The following is a 24962-nucleotide window of genomic DNA, read 5'->3' as shown; positions in this document are numbered from 1 at the left end:
TATCAAATATGGCATATTAAAACCTCACAACTTTTATATTTATCTCTACTGTTGTTCTTTTAATGTTTATTCCCTGCCTGTGGCAAGCTTTCATATCACCCAATACCCTCTGATGACAGAACAACATCAGAAACCCTTCTCAGGGGAAGCAGGGATCAGGGGAAGTATTTATGTGCAGTATTCTCTTAAACCCTGTCTACTCTAGGGTTTTTTAACACAGATTCCCCACCGTTGCTACAACGGGTGGAGTGAAAGTTCTAGTGCAAATAAAGCAATTGCTACTGTTACAAAAGTGTTTTCTGTCTGAACATATATAGTTGTTTAATAGCTGCAGTGCCAGTAGATAGTACTCAAGAATATGTAGCATAGTTTCTGGGTTTTGTAGGATGAACAAAACTTGTTGTTGTGCCCCCTAAAAATGGTTTTCTCTGTGCAGCTTACATAAACCCTAACATGGTGTCAGAAGAAAGGTATTTGGGGGGAGGGATAGTTCAGTGGTTTGAGCATTGGCCTGCTAAACTCGGGGTTATGAGCTCAATCCTTGAGGGGGCCACTTAGGGATTTGAGGCAAAATCAGTACTTGGTCCTGCTAGTGAAAGCAGGGGGCTGGACTTGATGACCTTTCAAGGTCCCTTCCAGTTCTAGGAGATAGGATATCTCCATTATTATTTAAAAAAAAAATTGACAAAGAGACTTGATGAGCTTCACTGATGAATTTATCAAAAGGAAAATCAAGAGGTGATTTAATTATGGTGTATAAGTACTTTCACAGGAGAACATATTGCATATTAAAATGCTACTCAAGCTAGCAAAGAAGGATTAAAGCCAGTCAAATTCAAATCAGAAACAAGGCACACATTTTTAACAGCGAGTGATTAACACTGGAACAACCTACCAAGGGAAGTGATGGATTCTTCATTTCTTGAAGTCTTCAAATCAAGACTGGACGCCCTTCTGGAAAATATGCTGTGATGCTTCTTGGGGGTACCCAGGGTTGTGAGGCGCCTCACTACCACCTGCCCTTAGTGTGAGGAAACCTTGTCAGTGCTTGCTGGGGGTTTGTTCCCCAGCACCTTTAGCCTCTGGCAATGCAAGTACTGCCTTCCAGGACTCTGCATGCCCTGCTCTCTTTTTACAGGTTATTGACAGGCACATTCCAATCCCCAAGTCCTCCAAGTGTAAACCTCACTCCCTGATCCACTGGACCCTCACAGAATTCCCAGATCCACTGTTCCCAAAGGACCAGTATATCCCAGCTTCACAGTTATCTCAGAATACAACTCTGCTTAACACGCAGCAGTTAGATTTATTTATAGAGAAAACAAGTATAAATTAATTTAACAAAGAACAGAGATTCAAATGAGAGCAAGCAGAATATTGCAAACAAAGGCTTACATATAAAATAAAATCATAACACACATACTGGAGCCTAAACTTAACTAATATGACATAATGTCATAAGAACAAAAATTCACCCTAAATTCTTGCAGTGTATTACAGCATGGCTTGGCTGTGATCTTCTGTTCATGAAGCAACCCACTGACCGCTAACGTGATAGTAGGAAGAATAGGAGTACTTGTGGCATCTTAGAGACTAACAAATTTATTTGAGCATAAGCTTTCGTGGGCTACAGTCCACTTCATCAGATGCATAGACTGGAACATACAGTCTTGATAGTAGAGTGTCCCTTTGCAATCCCAAATGTATCTTGATCTTTATTCATAAACTAGATACACTCCTGTTTGTATTCCTTCCCATAGATTTTACGATCTCTTATTAATTTCTTAATCTTGATTAGCTGGTGACACAGAATGAAAATAGATATCCATTGTGAAGTAACCGATACTCAATTTTCATATAACCAGACTGATAAGTGTCTCCTGCCTGTCTGAAAGAAGCATGGTTGTCACCTCCTAGTGACCTGCTTTAACTCATAGACCTTAAGGACATAATTTCCAGTATAGGCACATATCTCCTTAAATATTATCCTTACATACATTTTGCAATGGTTATGACGACAAGTTTGTTACTGGTCTTCAGTGGAGACCTCCCATGCCACCTTTTAGTGAATTGTTACAAATATAACTGACCTACGGGCTTCCTGTAAAACTCTATTCACCGACTGTGCCATCTGCCAGTTGGCATCAAGAAGTTCCTTGGTCACATTTGCTATAGTCAAAAAAGATATTGAGCTCAATACAGGAGCAACTGAATGAAATTCTATATATAAAAATTCTGTAATATAGGAAGTCAGACTAGATAATGTAATGGTCCTTTTCTAGCCTTAAAATCTATTAATTTTACTCTTTTCATTCTCTGTTGTAGCTTATTAGAGACACTGAATCATGTTGGGAATGACTGATCAACATTCTGCTCCCTGCTGTGATGCAAATGCATGGAAATATCTGAAAACTGGAACTTCTTCAGGAACTCCTGGATAAAGTAGGAAGTAGCTATAAGAATAATGCACTGAATAAAGCAGTGGGTAAGGATTGCTTCCTAGTCTGTCAGCACTTACAGCTAGCAGATGAAGAAAGGCAAAAGTGTAAGTAATCTGAAATGCTCTAGAAAAATTCTTTGTGCTTAAAAGCAATGCGATATCAGAGGTATATTTTCAATGTATATAATCAAAGTGAAATAGAAGCTATAGACTAATATGCAACAAGGTCATGCCAGTTAGACATATCATGCACATTTGGCACACTTACAGACAAACTTATTAGAGATCATGTTGTTTTAGGCACCAAAGATAATGAAGCCAGAGTGATTTTAATTGTAATGCTGCTATTTGCTGCAGCAGCAAAACAAGCAAAGAAACAGCTTCAAAAACTGAAAGTATTAGAAATAGTGGAAGATATGCAAACATACAGAGTAAATCAAGAAACAGAGTAGACATCTGCAAAGAAAGACAAGCAATACATAACATAAGAATGGCCATACTGGGTCAAACCAATGGTCCACCTAACCCAGTATCCTGTCTTCTGACAGTGTTCAGTGCCAAGTTTCTCAGAGGGAATGAACAGAACATTAAGTGTTATTTATCCCTTCACATATTCACTTATTCCATATATTCATGATTTTATAGACCTCTGTCATATCTCCTTAATCATCTCTTTTCTAAGATGAACAGTCCCAGTCTTTTTAATCTCTCTTCATATGGAAGCTCTTCCATGCCCCTAATCATTTTTGTTGTCATCCTCTGTATTTTTTCCAATCCTAATGTATCTTTTTTGAGATGGGGTGACCAGAACTGCACACCGTATTCAAGGTGTTGGCATACCATGGATTTATATAGTGGCATTATGGTATTTTCTGTCTTATTAGCTATCCACAACCTCTTTCTTCAGTGATAACAGCTAATTTAAACCCCATCATTTTGTATATAGAGATGGGATGTTTTCCAATGTGCATTATTTGCATTTATCAACATTGAATTTCATCTGCCATTCTGTTGCCCAGTCACCAGTTTTGTGCGATCCCTTTGTAACTCTTCACAATCAGCTTTGGACTTATCTTGAGTAATTTTGTACTGTCTGCAAACTTTGCCACCTCACTGTTTACCCCTTTCCCCCAGATAATTTATGAATATGTTGAACAGCAATGATCCCAGTACAGATCTCTGAGGGACACCGCTATTTATCTCTCTCCACTGTGAAAAATGACCAGTTATTCTTACCTTTGTTTCCTGTCTTTTTTAACCAGTTACTGATCCATGAGAGGACCTTCTTTCTTATCGCATGTCTGCCCACTTCGGTTTTTGCCTTTGGTATTGGACCTTGTCAAAGGCTTTCTGAAAGACCAGATACACTATATCAACTGGATCACCCCTCTCCACATGTTTGTTGACCCCCTAAAGGAATTCTAATAAATTGATGATAGATTGATGAAGCATGATTACAAAAGCCATGTTGTGACTATTCCCTAACACAGTGTTTCCCAAACTTGGGATGCTGCTTGTGTAGGGAAAGCCCCTGATGGGCCGGGCCAGTTTGTGTACCTGCCGCGTCTGCAGGTCCGGCCGATCACGGCTCCCACTGGCCGCGGTTTGCTGCTGCAGGCCAATGGAACACATATCATGTTCATCTATGCGTCTGATAATTTTGTTTTTTACTATTGGTTGAAACTGAAGTTAGGCTTACTGGCTAGTAATTGTCAGGATGGCCTCTGGAGCCTTTTTAAAAATCAGCGTTACATTAGCTATCAGCCGCTCATCTGGAACAGAGGCTGATTTAAATGATAGGTTACATACCACAGTTCTGCAGTTTCATATTTGGTTCTTTAAGAACTCTTATAAATTAATGGAGATATCCTATCTCCTAGAACTGGAAGGGACCTTGAAAGGTCATCGAGCCCAGCCCCCTGCCTTCACTAGCAGGACCAAGTACTGATTTTGCCCCAGATCCCTAAGTGGCCCCCTCAACCCTGGGTTTAGCAGGCCAATGCTCAAACCATTGAGCTATCCCCGCATGGGTAAATATGATCTGGCCTTGGTGACTTATTACTGTTTAATTTATCAATTTGTTCCAAAACCTCCTCTATTGACACCTCAGTCTGGGACAGTTCCTCAGATTTGTCACCTAAAAAGAATGGCTCAGGTGTGAGAATCTCTCTTACATCCTCTGCAGGTAAGACCAATGGAAAGAATTCATTTAGCTTCTCTGCAATGGCCTTGTCTTCTTTGAGTGCTCCTTTAACACCTTGGTCATCCAGTGGCCTCACTGTTTGGCAGGCTTCCTGTTTCTGATGTACTTAAAGTTTTTTGCTGTTAGTGTGTGTATCTTTTGCTAGTTGCTCTTCGCATTCTTTTTTGGCCTAATTATACTTTTACTCTTGACTTGCCAAGTTTATGCTCCTTTTTATTTTCTTCAGTAGGATTTGACTTCCAATTTTTAAAAGATATCTTTTTGTCTCTAACTGCCTCTTGTACTCTGTTGTTTAACCAGGGTGGCTCTTTTTGGTCCTCTGACTTTTGTTTTTTATTTTGGGTTTCCATATTGTTTGAGCATCTGCTTTGGTATTTTAATAAAATTTCCATGCAGGTTGCAGGTATTAGACTTTTGTGACTGTTTCTGTTTAACTAACCTCCTCATTTTTGTGTTATTTCACTTCTTGAAGTTAAATGCTACTGTGATGGGTTTCTTTGGTATTTCCCCCCCCACACACACACACACAAAGATGTTAAATATAATGCATGTGTTGTGAGAGAACATGAAAGAGATCAATGTCCATCATATGGTACCATATTATGCTTATTGCAAAAAAAGAAATCATTGTGGAAAAGTCTGTAAACAGTGACCGAAACAATCCTAAAATATAGTCTAAGGGGGTGGGGGAGAGAGAGTAACAATTATACGTCCTCAGATGATTTTGTTTCACCTCTACCTGTTGCATTTGGGTTGTGAAGAACAAAGAAAAAAGTGGTTTGTACAGCAAAAACTTCAAACAGCACCAGTTCAGATATTCAAATCTTCTGCTGACAGTGGGTCTACTTGCAACATAAAATATTTAATGCTTACTGCAAAATTGTGCAAGTTAAATCCCCAAACTTCTGGAAAGCAACTCCAGGCTAAAATTCTATGATAGCACGTTAGTGTGCCTCCTTGGACAATGCACGTTGTCATGTCCAGAAAAGGTTAATTGTATTGCCACAACCATTATTCCCTAACAACCAAGTAATAGTTGCCATCAAGGAATGACTCAAGTGGATTTCTTAACCTGGCTGAGGTGCAAGAGAGACTGGCAATGACCAGTGAGCCTCCTGTGACCCTCAAGAGTTGGCAGTGGTGATACCAGAAAACTCTGCAGCACAGAAGTCTTGATGCTTGCGCTCATGAGACAAGGAAAAGAATCAAAATAAAACCACATATAGTGGAAGAACAGTAAAGTTACCTAGCTATTTTAAAGACTATATAGTTAATTTTAATTACTTGATTTCCTTTACAGGGAGAGAGATGTTACAAGAGTGCTCTATGTATGTATATATATAAAAATAGCTGAAAGATAAGATGACAGTAGATGACACTCAAGAATATATAGCATAGATCCTGGCTTCTATAGGACCAAAAAACTTGTTGTTCATTGCTGATGGCTTCCTTTGATCCACTCTTTACAGCTACTCTGAAATGGCTAGCACCAATGTTTTAGTTCAATGTAATTTAGAACTGCTCCTCTGGTCACTTTTGCTCCTATGCAGAGATAAATTGTGCCTATCCCTTAATGTTTGCAAAGTGCTGGAAGATTCTCAGATGAAAGTTGTGATGAAAGTGCAAAGTATTATTCACCGAAAGCATTAGCAAAGCCAGAAATCTCAGAATACTTTTGTGAACATCATGACAAAAAAGGTTTATTTTGCATTCCCTCTGATAAACTTGGGTGTGTGATGTTGTAATGAAAATGACCTTGCTTATCTAAGGTTTTAGTTTTGGTGTGTTTTTTTTTATTTTGTCTTGCTGTTCTTGGTTTTACTTGGCTTAGTTTATCCGCTACTGGATGTGCTAATTAATGACTGCTACGTGCTAAAAGACCACAGTGAGGCAGGTAGTCTCAGAATGTTCTTGCTAAGTTTTTAGGATTAGCAGTTTATTTAGTATTCCTTTTACACTCGATCACACTGGACTGCATGACATTGAGTGGAAAATGTTAATTACAGTAGAACCTCAGAGTTACAAACACCTCAGGAGTGGAGGTTATTCATAACTCTGAACAAAATGTTATGGTTGTTCTTCCAAAAGTTTACAACTGAACATTGACCTAATGGAGCTTTGAAACTTTACTATGCAGAAGAAAAATGCTGCTTTTAACCATCCTAATTTAAATGAAACAAGCAAAGAAAGTTTTTCCTTGCTTTGTCAAAACTTTGTTTTAAACTTTCCCTTTATTTTTTTTTAGTAGTTTACATTTAATACAATACTGTGCTGTATTTGTTTTTTGTCTCTGCTGCTGCTTGATTGCGTACTTCTGGTTCCTAATGAGGTGTGTGATTGACTGGTCAGTTCGTAACTGGTGTTCAGAACTCTGAAGTTCTACTGTACTTGTGCAAATGTTGCTATTAGTTTTGAATTTGTTTGGCCAACTTTTAGAGATTTGAAGATGATCTGGATATGCTCACACATTTCCAATAATCTCTAGATGATTTTTTAAAGCAGTGAAGTATGAGTATTGAGTACCATTTTGGTACTAAGTAATTTGTAACAGAGCAGGGAGGATACTGAACAGAAGGCTAAATTTTCAAAGGACATTTAAAGTGCACAAACAAGGAGAAATTAAGGACTCAATTTCAAAAGACAGTGCTTTGACAAAAGTAATTTAAGCACCTATTGCAAATGAAGAGGGATTTTGCACACTCACCTGCATGTTTAACTTTTCCATGAGATTCCTCAACTGCACATCTCAAATATCATCCCTCAGGACTTCAGCAGAGTTACTCCTAATATATACTGACATGAGAGGAGAATCAGGCCCAAAGCATCTTAAGGGCTTGTGTACATGCTCTAACTGCCACATGTAGACCCTGCTACAATGCTCTAAATCAGGGGTAGGCAACCTATGGCACGTGTGCTGAAGGCGGCACGCAAGCTGATTTTCAGTGGCACTCACACTGCCCAGGTCCTGGCCACCGGTCCGGGGGACTCTGCATTTTAATTTAATTTTATATGAAGCTTCTTAAACATTTTAAAAACCTTATTTACCTTACATACAACAATAGTTTAGTTATATATTATAGACTTATAGAAAGAGACCTTCTAAAAAACGTTAAAATGTATTACTGGCACGCGAAACCTTAAATTAGAGTGAAAAAACGAAGACTTGGCACAGAACTTCTGAAAGGATGCCGATCCCTGCTCTAAATAATGTAGCTAGTTTGCATTAACAAAACAGGACTATGTTAACATGAACAAGTTACCTTTTGAGTGTGCCAGCGGCATTTACATGGTGCAATTAGAGTTCTTTACATATCACACCCTTCTGCTGTGCTTTGTCAGCCCCTTGTAAACAAGCTAAGCAACTTTACTCTATGTAGAGAGAACAGAGGGGAGCACTGTGTATTGAAGGAAGCAAAACAATTGAGCTATGGGATTTTCTTCCATTTATTTGATAAATATCAGATTATGGTTTCAGGCAAAAAAGCAAAACAGAAAATTATGGCTTTGGACACCCTTCCAAAGTGATTATTCTGGTGTAGTACAGCCAACTATGCCCTCTCCGAGAGCTACTCCCCACTTCTTTCCTTTTGTGTTTTCATATATTTTACTGATTATTCAAAACACAAAGCAAAAGGAAACAATCTGACAAATCAAAGCAGTGACAAAACATACAATAATACACTCATTAGTTACATTGTCATCCCTCTGAAATTCCAGAAGAGGGAAGAGGACCAAGGCCTGTTGACCAAGAAGTCCTGAGGGTGATGAAATACTTTAACTGTCTAACTGTGTGTGGTTACAGCTATCTGCTGTCTCAATTTCCAAGACTGCAGTGCCCTAATCTGCTAAATGCTCAGCACATTCCACCAGGCCCTGAAACATTTCAAACTTTGCAGCAGATAAGGTTATTATTAATTGGTTAATAGACAGATTAGAGCTGTCCTTCCAGTGCTGGACCATCAGCTTCAGAAATACTCTCTCTCTCTCTCTCCACCTGGGTGCTTTTGAACCATTTCCCCTTTATTCCCTCCCAAGCAAATCTGCATTAAACCAACTTGATTGACTGTTCTCCATCTAATTCAGGAACCAAGGCTAAAAGAAGAGAAAACAGATTGGAGAGCAGCTCCTGCTCCTCTGGTTAAAGCAGAAGCGAGCACCCCCACAGTTCTTCTTCCAGTTCCACTGGTACAGTAAAGCTCCCCTTCCTGTTTCAGTCTACTTTAATGACCACTCAGGAGCAAAACGTTAACTAGTCCCATGCATTTTTCTTTTCCATCTCTGCAATCCAGGAAGCCTTTGGTTTGGTACTTTAGCCATTTTAACTCCTTGGGGAACATTCTACTGAAAACTCATAAGGGTAAAAATGTGCCTGATCTTTAAAAGTTTCAGACTAGGAGTTTTTCTGCGAGAGTTTCAATCCAAACAACAAAATAAAACCCATAAACCTTCCCAAATTAAGTGGGAATGCTTGAGATTAGTTAAGTAAAATAAAAGCATTCTAGTGCCAAGCCTACTTCCCCACAAAGCCAAAAGTCGCTTGTCTGAGGGAATTTAATTTTCCTCCCTTATTACTAAGCAAAGAGATTCTTTGTCTACTTTCCTGTCAAAGCTCCCCTTGGTAGGGACCCTATATGTTGAATTAAGTGTTATCTTGCTCCTTACATGCAAGAAATACATCTCAGCCCCTTATCTTTTAAATGACATAGTTCTTATAGAGGATTATAACAGGAATATAACACAGTTTCCTATGCTAGAGCATAGATGAATGATGTAATTTAACTGATACACTCAATGAAGCTGTCCTCGGGCTTAAAATAGGATCAGAGACAGGCCAGCTACTTTACTCCAAATGGAAAAGAGTATTCAGGGAAACAACTTAGAAGTGCCTTTTCAATGTTGAAGCAAGCCATCTAAGCAATGTTTAAACTGGACTTGCTACACAGCAGCCAGAGATATTTTAGACTGACTCTCTGATCAGAGCAGGTGAAGTTGTTAAAGTGCAATGTGGGGAATTCATTTTGTAGCATGACTAAAACAAAAACAAAAAAGCAGAAAATGAGCTGGCAAGAGAAATATTTTTGCATCTATGGAAACCAAGTATTGGAAACTGCAATCAATATCAGTATTATTATGATGCATACTTTCTGTGGTGCCATAAATAAACAATATTTTGGAGTAAAAAGACAACATTCCTGCAGTCAAATATTTTGCAGTCAAAAGACAAATTGCTTAAATGAAAATTTGCTTCCACATTTGAAGAAGCAGGCTATCAGTATATGCAGTAGTTGATTTTAATAACATGATGACCACATATATGGCAACCTTGTTTAGGAAAGTGTTAATGAAGATCTGTGCATCCTTGTCATGAATACCATTTCTTAACAAGCTTTTAGAATGTAATATTTTCATAGGAAGCTCTGGGTACATCTGATAGGAGACGCAGAGTTAAACTGTGTGCCTGGTTACACCCGAGAGTAGAAAAAGTAAGTATAGAGGCTTTCAGCACCAAGTATTGGAATGGTCATTAAGTAGTCTGCTTCTTCACTAAACCTGTACAACACAATTTCCTTCTCCCTAGATGAAAGACTCCGTTTGTTCCCCCTTCTCTGACTTCTTAAGCAAATGGCACTAGATAAAGATACTCTTTTTAAATAAGTATCTTTAAAAAAATCTATAATGAAACTGAATCTAAGACAACTGAAAAAAGCAGGATCTTTTTACCCTTCTAAATTACAGTGCTTGGAACCAGCATTTCAAAAACATGCTGTGATGCTCAGATGTGCAGTGAAATTAAAATAAAAACTGCACTGTCATTTAAGGAATATGCACCCTGGTAAAAATCAACCACAGTATGAAATACTAAGTGTCAAGGGCCAATTCTAATCTCAGTTACCCAGTGTAATGCTATCCATCTAAGATTCTTATATGACCCTGTCACAGGCTTCACTGACCGTTGGGGGCATCTCCTTGTAGCTGTGTCTGGGGAATCAGCTCTCATCTGGTCTGGCTCCCACTTCTGTCATTTGCTCACCCCAGGGTCGTCTCCCCTGCCCCCAGGTCACTGGGATACCCCAGAAAGGAGGGCAGACTACAAAGTCTTGCTAGACCAGTGTTTCTCACAATCCTGTGCTACTTCCCAGTGGCTGAAAGGGGAACCCAGGCCTGCCTTTTACACAGGGCCGCCCAGAGGATTCAGGGGGCCTGGGGTCTTCGGCGGCAGGGGGCCCCCGCCACCGAATTGCCGCTGAAGACCTGGCACTTCGGCGGCGGGTCCCGGGGCGGAAGGACCCCCGCCGCGGGTCTTCAGGGCACTTCGGCAGCGGGTCCCAGAGCGGAAGGACCCCCCACCGCCAAATTGCTGCCGAAGAAGCTCTGGGGGCCCAGGCCCCGTGAGAGTTTCCCGGGGCCCCCCAGAGTGAGTGAAGGACCCCGCTCCAGGGGCCCCGAAAAACTCTCATGGGGGCCCCTGTGGGGCCCGGGGCCTGGGCCAAATTGCCCTACTTGCCCCCCCCCCGGGCGGCCCTGCTTTTACAGTGGGTTCCAATCCAGGGACCCTATAACAAGCAGCCACTGTTTGCTCAGTCCTACTGCTTGCTGCTGTTTCCCTGGGCTTCTTCCTGCTCAGCCCTCAGGCTGTTTTTCTCCACTGTTCCTCTGGGGTTGACCCTTCTTCCAGGGCTATGATCCCAAAGCTTATTCTATCTCTTGGATTTTCTCCTCCCCACCTCTCTGCACCTAGAGACTCACTACAGACTCTCTCCCTGTAGCCTCCTTGAACTCACAGCTTCCTGGCTTTATACCAACCAGCCTGCCCCTGCCTAGCTGGACTTCATGTTCAGTTAAGCCTTGATCTCCCTTCAGGGGCAGCTAGATATCATAACTGGCTTTTCAGGCCCACATCAACCCTTTCAGGTAGACATCAACCCTTTCAGGGCCTGTGTGGAATGCACAGCCCATTACAGGCCCCCTGTAATATAGTATCGGAGCATCTCAATTAAAAAAAAAATGGAGTCATTCCATTGATGTCAATGGAGTTACACTGGTACAACTAAGATCAAAATATGACCCCCAAAATTTACTGAGCTTATTTAGTGTAGAGGAGTCATTGTTAATCTGGGTTGGTCATTTACTCCTTTACTTTCATTGCAGCTGTTAATTGGTTTGGAATGGTAGTGAACAAGAGTTCAAATGCAAGTGTTTCTATTTATACTCAAAAGTCTACAACTGCTTTAACGTTCATAACAAACTTGATACTTACTTGAGGATGCTTTTAATTGTTTGGATTACAAAACATCCACAAAATTTTTTGTATGTGGCACAAATTTATAAGATCAAATTCTTAAATTCTGAGGTTCTTTCCCCCCTGGAAGTTTGTCTGACTCTTGTCTTTACTATTCCCTGTGATCCAGAAGAAACTTCTTCCAAATTAGACCAGGGAAAATTTTTTCAAAACCCAGCTGAGTGATTTAGGAGTGTAAGTCCCACTGATTTTTAATGAGACGTAGGCTCTTAAGAGCCTATGTTGCTTTTAAGAATGGAACTTAGGATTCTAAGTCACTTTGGAGCTTCTCAGAAGCTCCTTCCAGGGCTAGGATTGTTTCTCATATGTTTAGCAGGGTGATTCCATTTCCCCAAGACTTGAAAACCCTTCCAGAGCTTGCAGAAAATATTCTCAACTTGGGAACATTATCACTACAAAACAATGTTCTGATGCAATATGACGATTCATGATGACACAAGGCCACCTCTCAATGGATTAATTTGTCCCAGAAAGAAAACTCTCAGAAGTGGCAACCTGAGCATCAGGCTGGTCAGATCTGATATTTTAAAATGCAGGAATGAATACTCTTAAGAGTTGTATTAAAATCCATCTCTTGGAAAAAAGCAAATTAAAAAAAAGAGTCTTGAAAGGAAGCTGGTGCTGTATTTTAAGATTGTTCCAACCATTAATTTATGTCAATCTTTGACTAAAAATAATGGGCCACATTTTCAAAAGAAACTACAGGCAAGTCATTGTACCCAACTAGCATATATTTTGGATACACAACTGCATACACTCCAGAAACTTACCCTCTTATAGAATTATAGTAATGACAGTATGGTACAAATAGCACTTTTATAAATACCTGAATACAAGCTTACAATAACTTTCTATAAACATTTTCTTTAGGACTGAAATTCCTTTTATTTGTCCTCCATAAAAGTGACAGTTTCAGAAAAGTGCAGTAACATTTCATTTGATCATTTCTGAGTTATCCAAACATGACCAAATGATATAGTTTCTACATTAGATTTAGAAATGTTTTTATCTCAGAGCTCAAAAATCATTGTTTTCAAAAACTGTCAGTTTTTCTATGGTCCTCGTGCTCAGTTTTGTTCAGAGCTAAGTATTTAAAAACTGCATTCTGTGCATATACAATATGGATTAAATGTACCCCTCTGGAGCGGTTGCGTACAGCCAAGTATCCTCCAAGTCGCATTTACACTATTTCGAGGAAATAAGGGGTGTATTATTCATGGGCTGATCTTCTGCACAGGGATGAATTTCACCCCCTGTGACTTTCTACTAATGCTTTAAAATAGAACTCCAGGTTGTGAAGCTCTAGATATAAGCAAATGTATATACTACACACATCTAATATAAAAGCCTCTGGGTTTAAGTGATTATACATTGAAATACATGCACTTTTAATTGGTCATCTTAAAAACATGTGAGAACATTCAAATAAAGATCATGCAGCGTGGCCTCATTGAATTTCATGATACTATTCACATGAAAAGAGGCTGCAAGACCAAGCCGCCAGTGCATTGGTATGGCTCTTGCTGCACAATGTATTTCTATCTTAATGTGAGATCGTGCAGGCATTGTAAAGACACTTTTGGCCAAATTCACCCTGATCTAATTCCACTGAATTCGAAGGAGTTACACCAAGAATGATTTTATCCCCTGGTATGGAAATGTAAATAATAATAAAACAATAATAATAAATAATAATAATTCTGGCTTTCTGAGATCAGAATGTGCATATATGGTCTGTGACTGCACTGACTAAAATGACTTCTCATTGGAATATACATTCCGTTTGTTAAATACTGATGAAATAAAGATAAAACAGCACCTTAACTTGCATTGACAAGTCTGGTATTAATTGCCAAGCCCAGGATTCCTTTCAGTGGAAAACATGATCAAGAGCTGTCGGTGACAGGTTTCACATTGTTGAAAGATACGAAAACTATGATGCCAAAGGGAAAACTGACAGGTTTTATTGGATCCCAAGACCCCCAACTTTAAGCAGCCTTGGAAACCCTTTTAAAATTATATTAAAAGGAAAAGAAGCATTGTCAACATGAAAGAGGCAAGTGAACAAACTGAATAACGGGGTTTTGGAAAGGACACATATGGCATTATTTTGCATCATGAAACATTACTTAAATTGTTCTTTGCATAAAAAGGTTGTGCGTGTTATTTATATAAACAAATGGAATAAATGAAGTTATTAAAAGTGCTTTTATGTTAAGCCGCTTGGCACAATAAAACAAGCAACTGAATCCCAAACTATTATGGCAAAATAAGTTTTGGAACATATTATCCCTGTGATTCAGTGTCAGTGGTTGCCAGCACAACAGCAGACAATGGTGAAAGCATGCTTTCTAATAGTCAACACATCTTATTAAATTTTGATTTATTTCATGGATGCCCTTCTTGGAAGTATATTTTTCTATTTTATAGAACCCTTCAAAAGAGCCAAGAGTTTCCAGGATCAACAGCTCTGGGGCATCCCACCAGGCAATCTGCCTTGGAGTTGGGGAGCCTAGGGCTTCCCAGATCTGAAGCTGAGGGGCATCCTGCCAGGTGGACAGCCCCAGAGTTGGGGCTCTATTCATTTTATGGAGAATGACAATTTTTGTTTTTTTTATTGTGCAACTGAATGAAACCAAAATATCAAAATCTTCCACAAAATGGACATCCCGTTCTCCACCTCGCTCTAGTTTGGGCCTGAAATCTTCAGCACTGACGCAGGCCTAACTACATTAGCTGGCAACAGAAGTGGTTAACCACAGGGAGAATGGGCACCATGTACTGATTCCTGAGGGGTCAGTGGGGGGGCAGACCTGGCTCACTCTCTTTCCACCTGGTGATGTGTGTGGTGCTCACAGCAGAGGGGTATTCACTCAACAGGAATTCATAGCATCCAGGAGCACTGGGCTATAGGTTACTTCACTGGGAAAACAGCGGCTGCTCTCTGAGGTATTGTGGCTCACAGGAGAACTTGTTTGTTTTCATTGTGAATCATCTACTACAGCACATACAAGGTTCAAACAGCAGGGGAAAGTGGACACCTTCTTCATTCCATGCATAAGACTATAATGTTATGCTTTACTGCCCATAGCCCTCATAACTTCAGCGCTGATGCAAATAGATTAACCCCCAAGATAGCCTGATAACCTCAGGCTATTCTAACTCGACACAGTCTGGCCCCGCACAGAGCAGCAGTGGGATCGGGGGAATGCAAAAGTGAGCTTTCCACCACCCATGTGCACAGACACAATCTGAGCAGCACTGTATGTACAGCCACGCCCCAGCCTCTGACTCACATAACTTGTAAAATGCAAGTGCTTCTTTCTTCACTTACAGACAGAATGATACAAGAACAGGGAAAAAATAGTTTTTCAGTTTTGCTTACAGTTTTGCTAGCCTTGGTTGTTGTGTTGCTTGACGCAAAGGAAACAATGTCAGAAACGACTTCTCTGTCCTTTTCTTGATTGTGTTGGGACATATGCCAGGTTCTCTCAAACTTTGTTATTTCTTTGCCTTATTATATTTTCTGGCTTTATCTCTTCAGCCACTAGTAGATGGTGATAATTTATCTCCATCCAAGGGTCAGAATGCACCTCTAAAGTAGAGAGCCAGTGGGAGGGTGTGACTATGGTCTGAGAATAGAATGAAGGAGAAAAGAAAAAAATCCAAGTGTAACAGCCTCAGTCTCCTCAAAGACCACAGCATCCTATCATACAGGTTGCTATGTTTCCAGGGGTGCTGATTTCAGGCATCACTTCTGCTGTAAATTGCTATGATTTCCCATCTCACCCCCATGCCACTTCAAGTACCACGTACACCACAAACTAGATTTTTAAACTACCTCACAGGGGTGTTGTGAGGACAATACATTACAGATACTGAGATGCTCAGATACTATATAGTGACCTATATAAATGCAAGACGCTCTTCTAGCAACAACTGTATTTAAACACTGGTATGGTTCTGATCCCAGTATGGACTGCACCTGAACTACTCTTTCTCCACCCCTCTGCCGGGCTGGTGTTTGAGCAGGTGAAAAGAATGTTCTCAGAATACCCAGGCTACGAAAACAAAGCCCTCTTGGTTTTCTAGTTCATTTACGAGGCTTTGTCCAACCAATGATCTAAGGTCCATTCCCCAGGGACCCTGTAGCGAGTAGGCAAGGTCTGTCTATTAAACCTCCTCCCCCTCCACCCCTGCCCGCTTCCTCCAGCTACCTCCCTGGGCTTCTTTGTACCATCACCTTTTACCAGGCCTTCTCTAGGTTCACCCTTCTGGCAGGGCCAGGGGCATACCCCAGTAAATCTCAAACCAAAAATATAACTTAACCCAACTTGCCCTCCTCTGGCTTAAGTTTCCCTTACACAGTTCCTCAGTTAAATGCCTCCCAGGGCTTTCTCTTTAGAAAACCTGATCCTGCCCTTTTATCAGGGCTCACCACCAGAGCCTGCTCCATCCCAACAGCTGCTCCATGTCATTTCTGACCTCCTGCCAAGCTTCCTCCTTGACCCTGCCAATTTCTCCACTCTCTTGTCCCAGAGAATGACTGCAGAATTTCTCCCTGCAGGCCCTTCTGCTCTAAACTTCTTCTGTTTAAACTATTCATCCAGCTCCTCCCCGACCTGGGAATCATCTTTAATTAAGCCTGGCTCACCCTCCATAATTGGCCTCTCAGGCCTATATTAACCATTTCAGAGCCTCTGTGGGGGTACACACCCTGGCACAGACCTCAAAAATATACCTACAGAACTACAAGAATAGGTAACCTAGCAATGGACAGTAATATAAAGTAGGTCTCAGAAACCTCCCTAGACAATCCACAGATGCTAAAGTTCTTTTGGCTGGGCTTATGAAAGGAACAGAATTGAATTTACTGTTCTAATCTAAAAAGTAGAGCTGTGATAACAATCTGATGAGTGAGTAATCAAATCTAGCCGTTCCAGAGTCCTCCCATTGCTATTGCAGTTCAACCAACTGCCTTTTGAAAAGCAAGGCTCCACTTTTTTTAGACTCTCCATGTCTGTACAGTGTGTGGGAAGAGACTGAGAACTAAGGATACTTACAAACATCCTGGAATAATGGTAAAAAGAAATCAACTCAAAGGCTACCTCCCATCAGAAGCATTGCAGCCAGAAATGTCTGCAATGAAACTTCTGCTTCCAAACTAATGTACCTTGTGATGTTGCTAATTGCTAATTAATTAACAACATAGCACCTCAATACCAGAGTGATGTATGCACTGGAAATGCCCAAAATAGATTAGATTACATAAGAGATAATTATGTGATAGAGCTATATTTTTTCAGGTCAGACACAAGGTATATCTTTTAGGGTGAAGAGTACCTTTTAAACAGATTGCTTTGTAACAAACAAACAAACATTAAGCTGCCTGACTGATCACTGTCCTATGTCTCAGCCCTGAGGTTAGACGCCTGGGGCCAAATTCAATCATGGTGTGAGAAGGTGTAGCTCCATCAATCTGCTTACACCAGGGCTGAATTTAGCCTCTTCTCTTACTTTAAATAATCATTTTCAGTCCAGCACCACACAATCTTCCCCCAGGCAGGAAAAAACTGTTACTCACCTTTTTGTAACTGTTGTTCTTCAAGATGTGTTGTTCATGTCCATTCCAAGCAGGTATGTGCGCGCCGCGTGCACACACACCTGCTTGGAAGGGACATGAACAATCACTCGAAGAATTACACTTCCATCAACAAGATGTTAGCAGTGCACTAATAAATCAGCTAGCACTGTTTGAAACAATTGTTTTCATGTTTCACTCATCTTTTCTTTAGAGGCCCTTGGACTACAGGACAGTACAGTAATGAGCCACTTTGTTTCAGTAACTATGAGTCAGTGGAATGTCTGCAGCCAATTACTGTGCTTGAAGCTTTGTCTCTGGCAGGTCTGCAGGGGATTACTCTTTTGCTTGGATATGGCAAAATGCTTTTTCAGAGTCCATTCTGTCAAGCCTGGTAGATTGGCGTTCTTTCCGATGACTGAAGATTTTTTTTTTTTTCAGTTGAAGTGGAAATGATTGTTCAAATGAAGGGCAACTAGTAAACTGAACTGGTGACTGTCCAACAGCAGGAATGGGAACAAGAAGTTTCTGATTATTAACACACGTTCTGAAGCCAAGTTTTTTTCTGACATGATAACCTTGGTTGTGCCGGTCCCTTTTGTATCATACCCACAAAGGCAAAATTCTCTGATATGGTCATTGATGAGATAAGATACCATGATAAGAGTTGATATACAAATATTTTAGAAAAGGTCGAGTTCTCTTACTGCTTCTTTGTTATGTAGACATACCCGGTATATTCAGTATTGCTGCACCTCTGGTGTTGTATATAATATATCCAGACATTCTGAAGGAATTGATAACACATTGTACTTATTAGGAATGTGTCTGCCATAGCATTCTAGACTCCTTGCAAAAGACCAACAATAAAATCAATTAAGATCTCATTAAAAATAAAACCTAAAACAGTCATCTGTTTTTTAGCTCTCAGTGGTATAGAACCTTGGATGATGTCCCCCACTGAGTGTGGAGAGAAAGATAAATATAACTTGAATCCCCAGCTTGGCAGTGATGGTAACCCAGCCTGTAACTCACAAATCTCTTCTAGAGACTAAATATAGTCAGACTGAAGAACATCAAAGATAGCTCACAGCCTTGAAATATACCATGAGAATTCACAGAGTAGTACTACAGACAGGAATTGCTAGAACCATTTAAACTAGGGCTGTCAAGTGATTAAAAAAATTAATCGCGATTAATCGCACTGTTAAACAATAATAGAATACCATTTATTTAAATATTTTTGACGTTTTCTACATTTTCAAATATATTGATTTCAATTACAACACAGAATACAAAGTGTACAGTGCTCATATTATATTTATTTTTATTACAAATATTTGCACTGTAAAAAACAAAAGAAATAGTATATTCCAATTCACCTAATACAAGTACTGTAGTGCAATCTCTTTATAATGAAAGTTGAACTGACAAATGTAGAATTTTTACAAAAAATAACTGCATTCAAAAATAAAACAATGTAAAACTTTAGAACTTACAACTCCACTCAGTCCTACTTCAGCCAATCACTCAGACAAACAAGTTTGGTTACAATTTGCAGGAGATAATGTTCCCCACATCTTGTTTACGTCACCTAAAAGTGAGAACAGGAGTTTGCATGGTACTGTTGTAGCCGGCATCGCAAGATATTTATGTGCCAGATGCACTAAAGATTCATATGTCCCTTCATGCTTCAACCACCATTCCAGAAGACATGCTTCCATGCTGATGACGGGTTCTGCTCGATAATGATCCAAAGCAGAGCGGACCGACGCATGTTCATTTTCATCATCTGAGTCAGATGCCACCAGCAGAAGGTTGATTTTCTTTTTTAGTGGTTTGGGTTCTGTGGTTTCCACATCAGAGTGTTGCTCTTTTAAGACATCTGGAAGCATGCTCCACATCTCATCCCTCTCAGATTTTGGAAGGCACTTCAGATTCTTAAACCTGGGGTCAAGTGCTGTATCTATCCTTAGAAATCTCACATTGCATTTTGTCAAATCTGCTATGAAAGTGTTCTTAAAAAGAACATGTTCTGGATCGTCATCTGAGACTGCAATAACATGAAATATATGGCAGAATGCAGGTTAAACAGAACAGGAGACATTCAATTCTCCCCCAAGGAGTTCAGCCAAAAATGTAATTAACGCATTATTTTTTTAACTAGCGTCATCAGCACGGAAGCATGTCCTCTGGAATGGTGGCTGAAGCATGAAGGGGCATATGAATGTTTAGCAAATCTGGCACATAAATACCTTGCAACACCGGCTAAAAAAGTGCCATGCGAATGCCTGTTCTCACTTTCAGGTGACATTGTAAAATATTTAATAAATTTCAATTGGTATTCTATTGTTTAACCGTGCGATTAATCGTGATTAATTTTTTAATCGCAGTTAATTTTTTTTAGTTAATCATGTGAGTTAACTACAATTAACCCCCAACCATATTTAACCAGTTATCCAAGTGAGGCAGAATACCATGATCTACATTATCAACAATTGAAATGGACCTTAGATCATTTGCAAGAACATAAGAACAGCAATACTAGGTCACATCAATGGTCCATCTAGCCCAATATTCTGTCTCTGACAGTGGCCAGTGCTAGATGTTTCAGAGGGAATGAACAGAACAGGGCAATTTCAAGCAATCCCCTGTCGTCCAGTTTCAGCTTCTGGCAGTTGGAGGTTTAGGGGCACCTGGAGCATGGGGTTGTGTCTCTGACTATCTTGGCTAATAGCCATTGAGAGACCTGTTCTCCATGGATTTACCTAATTCTTTTTTGAGCCCAGTTATACTTTTGGCCTTCACAACATCCCCTGGCAATACGTTCCACAGGTTGACTGTGCATTACATGAAGAAGTACTTCATTATTTTTGTTTTAAACCTGCTGCTTATTAATTTAATCAAGCAAGGATCAGCCACCTTGAGGAACTGTTCTTAGTAAGTAATTCTTGACTCCGACAATGGCAGCATAAGTTCAGTATTCACAGCTGAATGTAAACTGCAGATATCATTGATGGCTGTGTGTCCCTGTAAATTCATCTAGAAGCTTGGCCAAACCAAGAGATTAGTCCATAACTACCAAGTGTGGTCATGTTGTGGGAGCTTTATTTAGTTTAGGATTCATCACATCTTATCTTCAAGCCCTCTTGTAATAACAACTGAACTATTACTATGCTGACATCAGTATCTCCCCACCAGTCCCCCCCAAAAAAAAAAAAGACTTATAGGGAAAAGGATCCAAGCTCCAAGTTGCATGAAACTCTGACGCTGGTCTGAAACCCCCCTGAGCAATCAACAGAATTCCTGACCCCCAATTCTGGTAATAGCGGTAAATTCAGATCATCTTGGAAATCCTAGTTCTTGTCCTTGAAAACTGATCTGCTCTCCCACAGTGTCAACTCTGCTGGTAGCCAGCAGTTGAAACGAATTAGACTACAATCCTGAGGAGGACAGCGGGATGGTTTAGAAGAGGCAGCTAGCAGTCCCACTAAAGAAGCAGGTTTTACAGATATACAGGACCATGATACTGGAAGTAATGATTTTGCAAGGCAAGTATGTCCTGCTCAAGCTGTGTTACTCTAAAGAGACCCAAACCATAATGGTCTCTGAGAAACGAGAACGGAATAAGAATGGACTAGTACCACTGTGTTAAATGGTAATTGTCAGATTTATATGAATTCTCTCTGTTGTGTTAACATTCCTGGGGAGGGACAGGCAAAAGATTAAGGAAATATTTGGGTGAATATTTATACATTTTTATTACAAAAGCAGTGAGCTTGATCACCCAGTGTTGAAATGCAAACTATGATGATTTGATCTCCTAAAACATTTGGTCCCTCCCCTGGGATTACTAAATCCAATGATATCAGGTTCACCCTTTGATCCTTTCCATGTCTGGCTATGCTAACTCATTGAATGAGGTTAAAGGTAACTATCACCTAGTGGCATTTCAAAGCAAAGGCTCCAAGACTCTCTCATACCTAAGATTGAAATCCAGTACAAAGATTCATAGGCCTTCCAGGATCATAGTCAAGAGCAACTCCTTCATGAATTTCCTGCTATACAGGATGATGTATATCAAAAGAACCCTAAAATATGGTTTACATCATATACTCACAGTATCTGGTTTTTGCCAGGCCTGGCTTCTTTACTCTCTGTTGGATTTATAAACAAAAGGGTTTTACATTGTGGTCTGGGATACTGAATTATCAGATATAAAATCACACAAAATTTGAGCAGCATTATCATCCAACCATTCGTCAGTAATTCAGGCCATAGCCACCAAATTAGCAAAGATTAAATCACAAAGAGCAGGTGTCTTATTTACAATAAATGTGGCATTTGGAAACAGCACATTCACTGGTGCCTTTATCAGCCTTATTTAATCTCTCATTCAAAAAAATTGAAGTGATAGATTGCTAGGAGAAGCCAGACAGTCGGATTTTCTTGCCTTACTACAATGTGTGCATGCAGCTGTTCTAAACGTTAATTACCTGAAAGCCTCCTTTCAGTTTCACCCAAAAGGAATAGGGCTGCTTGATCTTTTTGCCTTAGAAACAGACATCACCACAGAGAGCTGAGAATCCGTCCCAGGAAGGGAGAAAAGCTACAGAGTTCCCCCAAAATACAGAAGCTGTTGGATGCCTGCACAGCATGTAGGATTGTTATTTCCTAGCACGTACATTATAAAAAAAAATGCACACACATGCCCATTGGACCCAGCCATCTCCAAACACAGCTGCTCCCATTAATGCCAACAGAGCCTCACAGCTGGTCCAAAACAAGCACTGTCTGTAGACCCAGCACATCACCTCCCATCTGATACTATAGGACAACTGCAAGAGTCAAAACCGAGGTTACTAAGTGACCATTGGCCATCAGATCCAGTGTCCACAGATGAGGCAAAAACAAGACCCAGATGCTGGCCATTAACCCAACGCAGCTTCCCTCTCACTCTCAGATGCTGCATCTTCCCATTTACTTCCCATCCAGACAAATGTCCTAACAGCAAACGCTGCTAGTGTCCTATCCGAAACATTAGTCCCACCATCCCATTTTCTTAAAATCACTCAAGGAGTTGCTGTGGTAGAGGGACATCCGCAATCAGAACAGCTTCCAACCCAAACAGCTCTCATGGTCTCCAGGACTTTTCAGGAGCCTTCAATACTCAGTGGCTCCACAGCATTTCAGCATCAGATTAATTATTATTATTATTACTGTAGCACCTAAGAGCCCTGTGCAGAATATCAAAATGTTAATTTTCCATTTAGATCAGAACTTGCTGGTTTCTTTCTGGTCATCTGTTTGCAAATCTGGTTTTCCTGCCAAGTGTGTACTCATATGGGACACAGTAAAGAAACGATTACCTAAACATACCTTGTTGAAAAAGCAATATTATACCTTAAACGTATATACATTAAGGATATAATTGGGGTTATTGTGACACTAAACAAAAAAAAAACCCTTAAGATTTGTTGTCCGGGTTTTATAATGTCATCAGGATGTCTTGAAAGAATTCCAGACTCAGCAGGTACAACTGAGGTTACAGTTTTCCTCCTGGAAGGCATAGCTATGTGATATGTAATAAGTTATAATAAGGTGTAACTCATTTTTGTACCCCTTTCAATTTCAGAATGGCTTATTGAAGCATCACTGTTGCAGCTGTTCCAGATTTTGCACTGGTATTAGGTTCTGATATAGTGAGTGTTCCTGCATCAGAGGTTTTGGCAGTGACTGCAGGCCTAGGGTCAGAGCCAACACCCACTAAAGTCAATGGGAGTTTTTCCATTGATTTCAGTGGAAGCAGATTTTGTGCTCCTGGGGAAGAGGATCCCTCTGAATTGTAAGTGGAGATAAAGCCCTTATTTTTAGCAATATTGATGAAGAAAAGCATAAAATGGAATTAGAGTCTGTCCCATTCTGTGATACAAGATACAACACTGGTTCCGAGGAGGAGAGGCGACTGTGCCATCTGAGCCCTTTACGTGTCTCCCAATAAGACACAGCCCATAAGACAGCAATTAGTCACAGCCTTTGGGATGCAATTCTACTGTGAAAAATGACTGTAAAAACTTTGCCATTCTCTCTCATTAATTCCACATCAAATGAGTTTACAGGTAAACATGTTATTTTCCTCCTGAATGTTGGCCTTGCAAATTTAAGTTGGGTTCTTTCCATCTCATGCATCCTTACTAGGATTACTTATATAGAGAGTTGGTTGGGAATTTTCAGTTGAAATGACTTTTTCTTGGAAAATACAGTTGCTGCACCATGAAAATTTTCCACAGGAAAATTTAAATTTTGCCAATTTTTTTCAATTTTACTGACAGAAAATTGAAACAAAATATTATTCAACATTAAGCAGAATTTCCCTATTGTACTTTCCTTACTAGAGTTATAATTCAGGCCTTCATTCTCTTGATGGGCTGAGCTCCCTATGGGACTACATCTCCCATGATGCAACATGGACTCCTTTCTGACCAAAGTGCTTGGTGCATCCTGGGAGTCACAAGACTGTAGATGCATCCTGGGAAATGGAGTGCAGCCAGGAACCTTTGTCCATAGGGAAGAATGGGGGCACCAGGTTCCTGAACTACAGTTTCCCTGTGACAATGGGAAAATTCAGTTTAATGTTGGACTGACTTGAAATGTTGGTCAGTTCAACAAATCGGAATTAATATTTCAGTTTTGGGACTATCAGAATGTTTCATATTTTATCAAAAATGTCTACATGAAACATTTCAACATTTCTGAATTGAAATTTTTTGAATATTTCCTTTTGTGAAAAATTTTGATATTTCAGCTTTGTCCCAATTTGGGATGAAAACAACACTGAAATAACATTTCCTGTGGGATGGAAATTCAGATTTTTGTTCAGCTGTACTTATATAAAAAGTAATAATAAAGCAACCTTAGCACAGTGAGAGCATCTTGTTTTCAAGACACATTCAACCACATTTCAGTTCTTATGTTCACCTCACCTAACTCCATTTGCAACTGACAAGGCATTTCAACTCTGCTATGCAAAAAATTCTAGGCTTTAATGATGCAATAATTGTGGTGCACTGAAAACTCTTAACATTATGATCACTTTAAATTCTCAGCAGCTTTCCTGGTCCTGCTTGCAGCCTGGGGACTCTGTAGCGAAGTGTGCAATCCGAGTCGGCCTGCAGCCAGCCAGTTTAAAAGCAGGTAAATTGTGCCTCTCTGTTTTAGGGAGCAACCTGCCTTGTCTCTGCCTGTTTGGGGTTCTTGCATGTTATCGTTCTGAATTCTAAGAAATAAAGTAGTGTAACACTGCAGCCTTCCAGCAAGAGTATTTTATGTTTTTATCTAACATATGTTTGTATGCTGTGAACATACCAGTAATGATATACAGTTCTTAAAGCTCCATACACCCTAAATGGTAAAAGGGGTTTTGCAGGCCCAGTTAGCC

The 24962-nt window shown here is 40.0% G+C and overlaps 1 long non-coding RNA gene across 2 annotated transcripts in view; it reads right to left on the bottom strand.

Annotated features, from left to right (window-relative positions):
• Positions 1-759: 759 nt before the first annotated feature.
• Positions 760-24962, bottom strand: part of LOC117875031 — a 38475-nt gene continuing 14272 nt past the window's right edge. The window contains exons 3-4 of one of the 2 annotated variants that reach the window (XR_004645168.1): positions 3677-3790; positions 760-1798 (exon numbers count right to left, since the gene is read on the bottom strand). This is a non-coding gene — a long non-coding RNA (uncharacterized LOC117875031). Of the gene's footprint in view, positions 1799-3676; positions 3791-15348; positions 15576-24962 lie in introns of those variants that run through there. The other variant, XR_004645167.1, reaches the window with a different exon arrangement.

This window comes from Trachemys scripta, chromosome 3, assembly GCF_013100865.1.
Source record: "Trachemys scripta elegans isolate TJP31775 chromosome 3, CAS_Tse_1.0, whole genome shotgun sequence".
In the NCBI taxonomy this organism is placed as follows: domain Eukaryota; kingdom Metazoa; phylum Chordata; order Testudines; family Emydidae; genus Trachemys; species Trachemys scripta.
The sequence above is the reverse complement of the archived record's forward strand: the minus strand, read 5'-3'. Positions and strand labels throughout refer to the sequence as shown.